Source organism: Cajanus cajan, chromosome 3 (assembly GCF_000230855.2).
Source record: "Cajanus cajan strain Asha chromosome 3, NIPB_CcT2T_4, whole genome shotgun sequence".
In the NCBI taxonomy this organism is placed as follows: domain Eukaryota; kingdom Viridiplantae; phylum Streptophyta; class Magnoliopsida; order Fabales; family Fabaceae; genus Cajanus; species Cajanus cajan.
In genome coordinates this window covers 23,060,795-23,069,327 of record NC_138519.1, presented here as the reverse complement: position 1 = coordinate 23,069,327, position 8,533 = coordinate 23,060,795, and positions in this window count along the sequence as shown.

Genomic DNA, 8,533 nt, shown 5'->3' with positions numbered 1-8,533 from the left:
TTATTTGTAAAAATGATGCTCTGGGAGAGAGAACGAAATTATAGAAAAATGCCTGTAAGTTAGGTTTTGGAAAAATTGGATTATTTCTGTTTGAGAAATTGATGATCCCATTAGATTCTATATGTGTTGAGGATTAGAAATATATATTTAATTTGTAAGAATGATGATCTGAGAGGGGGAACAAAATTATAGAAAAGTGCCTGTAAGTTAGGTTTTGGAAAAATTGGATTATTTCTGTTTGAGAAATTGATGATCCCATTAGATTCTATATGTGTTGAGGATTAGAAATATATATTTAATTTGTAAGAATGATGATCTGAGAGGGAGAACAAAATTGTAGAAAAGTGTCTGTGAGCTAGGTTTTGGAACAATTGGGGGTTTTATTGTTTGTGTTAAAATTATATTAAATTGATAATTCCATTGATTATTATATTAATTTATGAGTGTTATTATTGTATTGATTGATAAGAATTGATGATCTAGATGTGAATTGCTTGAGGGGTGTGTAAATCCTTATTTTGTTGCTTATCTGTTATGTATGTGATATGGAATTGTGTATGTGATATGGAATTGAGTTATAAAGATGAGATGTGATAAATGTGAATATGATTATGGTTGTGGTTCCTCACACTAATTGATGGCATCCTTACTTGCATGAACTTGAGATGATGAGCAAGGAGGAGGACGCCTTCTCCAAGGATCAAGTTCTTCAAAGGTGGACCAGGGTTTTAGGGTGGATGATGATGGAATGGACGAAAATGAAGGTTGGGTAGAAGGTGTTTGAGGAAATGCTTGAGAATGGTACTCTAGGGTTGGCTCACTTCATGATGATGAAGGCCACTTCTAGGGTTGTTTCACTCAAGGTAGAGATGGTAGGGTTTGGCCGAAAATAGCCAAGGGTGACTAAGGAAAGATATAAAGGCACTAAAGGCTCTCTTTATATTCAATATCCAAAGTATTTACAAGGTGTGGGGTGTTGGGTATTTATAGGAGGGGAGGCATCTAGGGTTGCATTTGGAGTAGGCAAATGCATTCCAAATGAAATGCAAATAAACCCTAGATGCAACTTGGTGGCCAAGGATGGAATCTTTGGGTTTAGATTGACTATATCTAGGTGCATGATAAGACCATGCAACCTTTGCCCTCCACTTGGGCCTAAGCCTTTCTAACACCAAAAATAGATCCAATGAACACCAAAAAAATGCGTCACCCTTCTAGTTAACACCCTAGCCCAAAATTAAAAATCCTAATCATCTAGAGCACCCCATAATACAAGGGTAAAAAGGGAAATACAAGGGAAAATAAATTCTAAGTCCTAAACACCCCAAAATACAAGGGTAAAATTGGAAATACAAGTAAAATAAATTCTATGATTAAAAAGAACTTAGGAGCTAAGGTCCAAAAGTGGCCTCACTAACCCATTCCTCTTGCCTCCTTTAATATATCACCTCTTGGTCTTCTCGGCCTTAGTGTTATTCCATCACTAATGACTAGGGATGGCACGGCCCCTGGGTAAGTGATGCTACAGGGAGGGCGTGACCCTGGAATGGTGTGAGATGAGTAAGGCAATTAACACGTATCACTTATGTCAAATATGGCAGCCCTGACATAGGGTTCATTGCAAGAGATTGTGTGGATTGTGATGTGATTGTGGTTCCTCACATCAATGACTAGGGATGGCACGGCCCCTGGGTAAGTGATGCTACAGGGAGGGCGTGACCCTAGCATGGTGTGGGATGAGTGAGGTAATTAACCCGTATCACTTATGTCAGTTGTGGCGTGGCCTTGGCATAGTATTAATTGTAAGATTTGTGTGAATTGTGATGGATTGATGTAATTGTGAATTGAAATGTGAAGACGATGAATGATTGATAAATTATGATATATATATATATATATATATATATATATATATATGCTTGTAAATATTTCATTATGTAATGAGTTATGAAGAGATTATGTTGTGGTGTGTTTGTATGTGCTTTACATATAGATGTTTTCTTTTTTGACCGTATAACTTGTGGATGTTTTAGGTGAGGAAGATCCGGCTATGAGTGACATCTAGAATGTCAACCATTGAGTTGTGGGTGTGCTCTGATATTGTGACATTGGGGCAGAGAATTCTAGGCTAAATTTGTCTATGTATTTAGAGTTATACCTTCTCTTTTGAAAGTAATTTGTGAACTCTCAAGTTTTACTTTCTAAATTTCATTTTTAATTATTTTGGTTATTTTTGAAGGTTTTATGTGAACCCTTTTACCAACGTTGAATATTTTATTCTTTAGTTTATTTACAAGAATTATTTATATATGTGTTGGGGTAGTAAGGGTGTCACATAAGGCTCAAAGAATTGCTCACTTCAAAAGGTAGGAACTAGGTAGGTTTCCTAGGGTTTTTGAAGGCAATATCTCGGTGACTTTTGGAAGAAACTTGGCAGAAGTTTTGCTCTCAAATTTCATATATAAAAAGTGGTGTACAAGGAGCTTGGAGGGAAACTTAAATAGGACCGGACTTGAAAGCCACTTGGCGCCAATGTGAAGGCTTCACATGTGGCGCCAAGATTTGAATTCAAATCTCAACTCACATGTGTGTCACCGGTTCAAAAAGAGGCTAAGTGAGTTTAGGTTTGATTTAAGTTGCATTTAGGGTTGAATTTGAGTCACACATGTTCAGCCAAGGTGGCGCCAACCATGTGACTCAAAATTCAACTTAAATGCAAGTTAAATTAAACCTAGTTTTGCCTAATCCTTTGAGTTAATAAATCCTCCTTAAATCCTACACTAATGACCTAAATACAATGGTCAAAGAAATACAATGAATAGGAAAAATTACAAGAAATAGAATGAGCCCAATATTGGGTATCAAAAGCCCAAAAGCTCATGAAGCCCAATTACAAGCCCAAAGTTCACAAACCCTAATCTATGGTCAAAATACAAGACCAAAAGCAAAGTAAATCCCTATTCTATGAATATGCAATAAATCATGGTGTCAATCAAGTAAAGCCCAAGTGAGAAGCACCCTAGGCCCACCAAGCCCATTGAGCCCACTAAGCCCACTAAGCTCTGAAGCAGTCAAGTCTTCAAGTAATCTCCTGGCCATAGCTCTAGTGGTTAGACCTTTGGTCCATGCTCTTCCATCATTCCCTCCCTCTTGAAAAGGATTCGTCCTCGAATCTGAAGACTCTTCCTCATCATCACTAGGACCTACAAAAGGTTTTAAATCACTTACATTAAAAGTAGGGCTTACTCCATAATTAGAGGGTAAATCAAGTCTATAAGCGTTATCATTGATATGTTGTAAGACCTGAAAGGGACCATCTCCTCTAGGACTGAGTTTGGACTTCCTTTGTTTAGGAAAACGTTCTTTTCTTAGATGAAGCCAAACCCAATCTCCTTCCTCGAAGATCATAGTTCTTTTGCCTTTATTATTTTGTTGAGCATACTTCTCATTTTGGAGTTGAATATGAGTTTTAATCCTTTCATGTATTTTCTTAAAAAATTCAGCTCTTGATGCTCCTTCCTTATGAAAGAAATGCTCAACATTAGGAAGTGGTATCAAATCTAAAGGAGTTAAAGGATTAAACCCATACACAGCTTCAAAAGGAGAAATATTTGTAGTTTTGTGAACTAACCTATTGTAGGCAAATTCAATATGTGGCAAATACTCATCCCAAGATTTGTGATTGCCCTTTAGAACTGCCCTAAGCATAGTAGACAAAGATCTATTAACTACCTCAGTTTGTCCATCTGTTTGAGGATGACAAGTAGTTGAAAAGAGGAGTTTAGTTCCTAGTCTTGACCATAAGACACGCCAAAAATGGCTTAGGAACTTAGTATCTCTATTTGAAACTATAGACTTAGGAAGTCCATGGAGTTTAGCCACATCTCTAAAGAAGAGTTTTGCAATGTTGCTTGCATCATCTACTTTGTGGCATGGAATGAAATGAGCCATTTTACTGAAACAGTCCACAACCACAAAGATAGAATCCATTCCCCTTTGGATTCTAGGTAAACCTAGCACAAAGTCCATGCTAATGTCTACCCAAGGGGAAGAAGCAACAGGTAAAGGTGTGTATGTACCATGAGGCATCACTTTGGACTTGGCTTGTAAACAAGCCAAACATCTAAAACAATGCTTTTGGTCATCCTTTCGCATATGGGGCCAATAAAACTTTTCTTTAAGCAAACTAAGGGTTTTATCAACACCAAAGTGCCCCATAAGCCCACCTTCATGACTCTCTTTAATTAATATTTTCCTAATGGATCCTTGGGGTATACACAATCTTCCTTCTTTGTACAAATACCCCTCAGCCATATAGAAACCATCAAAAGACTTTTGTTAGCATTTTTGATAATTAACACCAAAGTCAAGATCTTTCTCATACAATTCCCTAATATTATCATATCCAAGAATTTGAGTACCTAGAGACATAAGCAATGTATGCCTTCTAGATAATGCATCAGCTACAATGTTTGATTTTCCTTTCTTGAATTTAATAATATATGGAAATTGTTCAAGGAATTCTAGCCATTTGGCATGCCTCTTATTTAACTTACCTTGACCTCTTAAATATTTGAGTGACTCATGGTCACTATGAATGACAAACTCTTTGGACACTAGATAGTGTTCCCAAGTTTGTAAAGCCCTAACCAATGCATACAACTCGTTGTCATAGGTAAGGTAATTGAGGGAGGCATCTTTTAGTTTTTCACTAAAATATGCAATGGGGTGTCCTCCTTGCAATAACAAAGCTCCTATGCCAACTCCAGATGCATCACATTCTAGCTCAAAAGTCTTTTCAAAATTTGGCAAAGCTAGTATGGGTGCATTTGTAAGTTGATCTTTAAGAAGTTGAAATGCATGATCATGCTTTGAAGTCCATTCAGAAGAAACATCTTTTTTGACATGCTCATTCAAGGGTGACGCAATGCTAGAGAAGTTAGGAACAAATCTTCTATAAAAACTTGCAAGTCCATGAAAACTCCTAACTTCACTAATATTCTTTGGTGTTGGCCACTCTTGAATAGCTTTGATTTTCTCGGGGTCCACACGAACCCCTTCTTTACTCACAATGAACCCTAGGAAAATCACATGATCCACACAAAAAGTACATTTTTCAGTATTTGCAAACAAGTGGTTTTGCCTAAGGATGATCAAAACTTCTCTAAGATGTCCTATGTGATCATCTTGAGACCTACTATAGATTAGAATATCATCAAAATAAACAACAAAAAATTTTCCTGTACACTCTCTCAAGACATGATTCATAAGCCTCATGAATGTACTTGGTGCATTGGTTAAACCAAAAGGCATAACTAGTCACTCATACAATCCAAACTTGGTCTTAAAAGCAGTTTTCCACTCATCACCCTCTTTGATTCTTATTTGGTGATAACAACTTTTAAGATCAATTTTAGAAAAAATAGTAGCACCATGTAACTCATCAAGCATATCATCAAGTTTAGGGATTGGGTGCCTGTACTTGATTGTGATATTGTTAATAGCCCTACAATCACTACACATTCTCCATTTTCCATCTTTTTTGGGCACTAACAATACAGGCACAACACAGGGGCTCAAACTCTTTTGCACCCACCCCTTGTCCAATAATTCTTGAACTTGGTTCTCTATCTCCTTGGTTTCTTGTGGATTTGTCTTATAGGCTGATCTATTGGGTAGACTAGCCCCAAGCACAAAATCAATTTGATGTTCTATACCCCTAAAAGGAGGAAGGCCCTTTGGACCCTCACTAGGGAATATATCATCAAATTCTTTTAATAATTGAGAAACTTCAAGAGGTAAAGAACTAAGTTCAAGACTTAAATTATGAAAATTAAGCATACCTCTACAAAGAAGAATGTTAGAAGGCTTTTCAACAAGCAAAGTTTGTTTTAAAGTTTCCTCTTGTTGAATTCCTTCTATTGGAAGAGGTTTTTCTTCCTTCTTCTTCTTTGAAGATTTATGCTTCTTTTTTTTTTATCAAGTTTTTTTTTCTTCTTGTCTTTTTATTTTCATTTGTACTTGATCCTCTATCACTTGTGAAGGAGACAAAGGATGAAGTACAAACTTCTTTTCTTTATGAGTGAAAGTAATTTCATTGGTAAGGCCATTATGCATGGTTTTCTTGTCAAATTGCCATGGCCTTCCCAACAAAATATGACAAGCTTCCATGGAAACTATGTCACATACCACATGATCTTCATAGTTACCAATGGAAAACTTGACTTTCACTTGCTTATCAACAATGATATCCCTATCTTCATTTAGCCAATGAAGTTGATATGGTTTTGGATGAGGAATTGGAGTAAGATCAAGCTTCTCCACCAACCTTGTGCTACAACAATTGCAACAAGACCCACTATCCACAATAAGAGAACAAGCTTTATCAGAAATTTTACACCTTGTGTGAAAAATATTCTCTCTTTGTGAAATGTGAGACTCATTAGGTTGGCTTCCTAGAAGCCTTCTAATCATCAAAAGTTGACCATCATAAGGATATGCTCTTTCAATTGGATGGTCTTCCTCACTAGTTTCACTATCACTTGAAGTGGTAGAACTAGATTCATCAAGACTACTATAAATGTCTTGTCCTATCAAAATCATGACCTTTTTAGTTGGACATTGAGAAGTTATGTGGCCTCTCCCAAGACATTTAAAGCATTTGATGTCACTAGTTTTACTACTAGAAGTGACAACATTTTTATTTTTCTCTTTTTCTTTTTCTTTTTCTAGACCCTTGCTAAAGTTCTTAGAAGAATCATATTGACCCTCCCTCTTGTAGTCCTTCTTGATATAAGAGTTAGTTTAAGTTTTGCCTTTGAAAGAATTTTTTCTCAAATTTTGTTGTTCCACCCTTATACAAAGTTGGACCAAATCATCAAGGTCCCTATAAGGGAGTAACTCAACCCTATCTCTTATATCAAAATTAAGACCACTTAGAAACCTAACAATGGTCAATCTTTCCTCTTCCCTTATCTCAGCCCTCATGAGATACAACTCCATTTTTTGTCTATACTCCTCCACACTCATGTTCTTTTGTTGGAGTCTTTGGAGCTTATCCATAAGCTCCCTACTATAATAAGAAGGTATGTGCCTTCTTCTCATAACACTCCTCAATTCATTCCAATAAGTAATATGAGGATCATTATGAAGTCTCCTCTCTCTTTCCAAGGATGTCCACCAATACATAGCTTGTCCTTGGAAAGCTAAGGTGGCTAAGGGAACTTTTCTTTCCTCACCTACTTGATGACAAGTGAAGATTTGCTCCACTTTCATTTCCCAATCTAAGTAGGCATCAACATCCTCTTTTCCATGAAAGTAAGGGAGATCAACCCTTGATTCCCTCACTTTGGGTTCCTTAATGACTCTTCTAGGTGTGGGTTGGTAATATTCATCTACTTTCAAACTATCCATATCCCCTTGACTTGTGGAGTCATTTGAACTCTTAGTGGAACTCTTTTGACTTTTTCTTTTATTAATTTTTTTTAAAAGTTTTTCTTCTTGTTGCTTAATTTTGTTTATCTCTTCCTCAAGAGCAATAAGTTGTACTTCTCTTTCAATATTTTCTCTTTCTTTTTGAAGTACCTCTTGTTGTCTCCATAGTTTTAGTGTCTCAACCTCCTTAACAATTTGATTAAAACTTTTTGGAGATTCAAGATCACTATCATTTTGAGAAATATGACTCATTATTAAGCAATAAAAAGCTTAAATGCTATGCAAAAGAGAAAAAAATATTTTTGTATTTTCTAGGAAAAAAATAGCACTTGGAAGTCTAAGTGTACAAGTTGCACTATCAAGGGAGGTGAGCTACTAAGAGCCACTTAATAACCAAGCCTTTTCAAGTGGAAATCACTAAACTCTCTTGTGGTATTTTGAATTCCACAAAGATTTTCACAAAATTTTTTATGTTGGATGCTTTTCTCAATTGTTTTGAAGCTATCTAAACGTGAACAAGTAATTTTTACACAATGCTAGTCGAATTAGGACAGTAAAGCAAAACAATTTAAAGAACAACAACTCAAAGGAAGCAAGGATAAGTAACTAGACAATTTGCCCTAAGTGGAAGCTTGAAACATATGAAATTTCCAAGTCATTTCCACTAGTACTACACGTGAGTGAGCTACCAAGGGTTAGATATACCTGACCAGCTTCTTAATACTCCCTCCAAGATTTACAAATTGATTTAAAATACAATAGAATTTGCAAAAATTTAAACTACACTAGAAAACAATTATTGGCGGCTTTAGTGACCAATTAGTGACGGATTTGCTGTCCAATTTTTCTAACACTTGTTTAAGTGTTTCAATCCGCCACTAATCTTTGTTTTTTGCTTGCTCCTGGACCCTGCACAAATAACACAACAATGTGATGAATGTAGGTTGCTCACAAGGTTAAGGGAATGATCACTCTTGTGAAGGTAGTTTAGGAAAGTTTTGGTCACTAAATTAGGTCAAATTTCAAAGTAGTTTGTTACCAATTCTTTCCTACTTTTTGTTGAGTCAATGTTTGATCCTTAAGCAAGTATTTGAGGCCA